The sequence below is a fragment of the Pongo pygmaeus genome, chromosome 3 (genome assembly GCF_028885625.2).
Source record: "Pongo pygmaeus isolate AG05252 chromosome 3, NHGRI_mPonPyg2-v2.0_pri, whole genome shotgun sequence".
NCBI lineage: Eukaryota > Metazoa > Chordata > Mammalia > Primates > Hominidae > Pongo > Pongo pygmaeus.
In genome coordinates, this window is record NC_072376.2 from 85,975,293 (window position 1) to 85,979,112 (window position 3,820).

Sequence of the window (3,820 nt, forward strand, 5' to 3'; positions counted from 1 at the left end):
CATGAGGCCATCGCTGAAGGCTGGAGGACAGAAGGGAGGGTGACAGGAGTGGGGACCATGGTCATTGGAGCCACTCTTTCATGTAACTTGCTTGTGACCTCAGGACTTGCTCAAGCCCGATCACATATACACCACTTCCATTTAATGATGGAATGCTTCTGTGCATACCTCACTTTGTGGCTAAATGGATCAGGAAGCACCCAGTTTATGATAGGCATTTCAGGTCGCATGGTGACTTGATAACCTATAGTCAAATGTTCAGTTTCTACCAAAGCCCAGTAACAGGCCAAAAGCTGTCTCTCAAAAGAAGAGTAGTTATCTGCAGAAGATGGCAGGTCCTTGCTCCAAAATCTTAGAGGCCTTTGCTATGATTCACCTATAGGGGCCTGCCAAAGCTCCAAACAGCATCCCTATCTGCCACTGACACCTCAAGCACCATTGGGTCTGCTGGGTCATATGGCCCAAGTGGCAGAGCAGCTTGCACAGCAGCCTAGACTTGTTGCAGAGCCTTCTCTCGTTATGGACCCCATTCAATTCTAGGAGCCTTCCAGGTCACTCAATGAATGGGCTGGAGTAAGACACTCAAATGAGGAATGTGTTGCCTCCAAAATCCAAATAGGCCTACTGGCATTATGCCTCTTTATTGGTTGTAGGGGCGGCCAAATGCAGCAACTTATCCTTCACTTTAGGAGGAATATCTCAACAGGTCTCACACCACTGGACCCCTGGAAATTTTGCTGAGGTAGAAGTTCCCTGAATTTCAGTCAGATTTATTTCCCATCCCCTGGCATGCAAATATCTCACCAATAAGTCCAGTGTGTTTGCTACTTATCACCTACTGGATCCAGTCATCCTAATATCATCAATGTAATGGACCAGTGTGATATCTTGTGGAAGGGAAAAGGGATTAAGATATCTGCAAACAAGATTATGACGCAAAGCTGGAGAGTAATATACCCCTGAGGTAGGGCAGCTGAAGGTGATTTGCAAGCTGAAGGCAATTTGCTTCTGGTGGTCCTTGTGGACAAGAATGGAGGAAAAGGCATTTGCCAAATCAGTGGTTGCATACCAGGTACCAGGAGGTGTGTTAATTTGTTCAAGCAATGAAACCACATCTGGTACAGCAGCTGAAATTGAAGTCACCATTTGATTAAGATCACAGTAATCCGCTGTCGTTCTCCAAGATCCATCTATCTTCTGTATGGGCCAAATAGGAGAGTTGAACAGGGATCTGCGTCTTTCAAATCCTTCATGGTGGCACTGATCTCTGCAATCTCTTCAGGGATGAAATATTGTTTTTGACTTACTATTTTTTTAGGTAGAGGCAGCTCCAATGGCTTCCATTTGAGCTGCCTTTCATTTTCCACCATAATAACCCTCACCCTACCAGTAGGGAGCCAATGTGGGGATTCTACCAGCTGCTAAGTATGTCTATGTGAATTATGCATTCTGGCACTGGGGAAATGACCACAGGATGAGTCTGGGTACCCATTGGACTGACTGGAAGTGAGACATTAGCTAAAACTCCATTCATTACCTGACCTACATAAGCCCCTACTTTAACTGGAGGACCACAATGGCATTTTGGGTTCCCTGGAATGAAAGTCAGCTAAGAGCCAGTGACCACTATTCCCCAAATAATCTGATCATTTTCCTTTCTGTAATGCACAGAAAGGCTACAAGAGGTGAACCCCAGAGGCCCCTCTAGTAATGGAGCCAGCTCCCTCTTGCCTGCTCCTCTTGGTCCACCCCATCCTCCCTATCCAGTTTATCTCTCTTGTTTGCTCCCTCCTAGAAATCCTCACCCTAGATAAGCCCCAGTCCCACTCTTGCCCCTCCAACAGATGCCTGGTGAATTTGGCCCCAGTAAGATCCAGGTCCCCTTCCCTCTACAGGACGTAAGGCCAATTAAGGGGGATCTTGGCAAGTTTTCACATGATGCTGACAAATGTATAGAGGCTTTCCAGAATTTAACTCAAGTATTTGAACTCTCCTGGAAAGATGTTATGTTACTTTTGAATCAAACCCTGACTAACACTGAGAAGCAGGCTGCTCTGAAAGTGACAGAGAGATTTGGGGAATGAGCTTTCTATCACATACAGTGTCAGGGAAGGGGTCAAACTTTATCCAACTAGAAGAGAAGCAGTACCATTGGATAACCCTAAATGGGATCTCACTGACAAGATGGGAGAATGGAAGAGGAGACACTCTCAGGTGTGCATAATGGAGGGATTATGTAGGACTAGAACTAAGCTTCTCAATTATTCTAAGTTATCCATGATAGACCAGGGATTTGATGAGAATCCCACTGCTCTCCTGGAAAGGTTAAAAGAGGCCGTGGTAAAGCACAACTCTCTACTTCCCGATTTAGTTAAAGGACAACTAATCCTAAAGGATAAATTTATTACTCAGGCAGCCCCTGAGATCAGGAGGAAGCTGCAGAAACAGGCCCTGGGAACTTTAGACAACCTCCTGAAAGCAGCCACCTGTGTTTTACAATAGGTCACTGGAATAGATTCTTGAATTTGTTACACCCATGTAAATGCCTGGGAAGCTGATGAACCCAAAGAGTACTCAAAGTACCAATATGAAGAGGTTGGGGATCTCAAGCTAAAAATTACAAAAGATAAGTGTTAATACTTAAACTTCCATGGATATCCTCTTTATAGTCTTGCCTATGTTTGATGTTTTTACCTTTATTCTGTTCTATACCGCAGGATACAATATTGTGTCCAGAGGGAATGGTATATTTTACTTCTTATTTCTGTAAACTTTGTCATTAGATTATCTCCTTTTAACCCCATTTTGTATAATACATATATTTGATCCACGCAAACTTATCCCTGTAAAACTTGTTTCTTCTCACCTAAAGGCGATCAAATTCCAAAGGGGCATGTAACTGGAGCCTCGGACAATGGCTCCCTTTTACCAGAGGCCCTTAGGTAAACCTCTGAGGGAAATCTGACTGCTGTTTTCTTCAAAACAGTGTCCCCAGTAAGCAGGAAGTAGCTACTGTCTGTATTCTAATGGCAGTTAGTGTTCCGCTTTGAAAGGGGAAATGATGGGGAGAGGAGGCAGAGAAATTCTAGATAAAAAAGGGCAGGTCCCTGGTGAAGCCCCATCCTCGAGCTGAAAAGCCTGAGACCATGGCCAAAGTGAGAACTGTTTTCCCACGCGAACTTTGCCTTTTCCTAAGTCACCCATGACCCTGCGCCACCCCATCCTGTGCCTATAACGACTCCACACTCAGCCAGCAGAGGGAGAAGAGCTGGACCTTGGGGACTACAGCTAGACATTGGAGAGAAGTGGCTTGACTTCAGAGAGTCGGCTTGACCACATAACTTTGGAGAAGAATCCTGCTGAACATAGCTGGACTTCAGGGGAAGATTACTTCCCCTTTTCAGCTCTCTTTCCCACTGAGAGCCACTTTCATTAGCAATAAAATCTCCCACATTTACCATCCTTTAAATCATTCATGCGACATCATTTTCCATGGACACCTGACAACAGCTTGGGAGCCACAAGTGTGAATACAAAAGGCTTCATACTGGCTCTTTTCCCTTGCTGGCAGAAGGCAGCCACCTCACATGAAAAGAAAGAAGGCCAACTGAACTGTTAACACTTTAGCTGTCTGTGGATGGGAGAGCTAAAAGAGTACTGTAACATGTCCTCTGGGGCTTCAGGGGTCACAGGCACCATCCCATTGATGCTGCTGCAAAGCCCACATGGAGTTTGCTCCTGCCAGTGCCTAAAAGCGCTTGCCCTAGCTCTTGCACTCACTCACCTGTGCACTCCCTCCTGAAAGGGGTGGAACACAGCA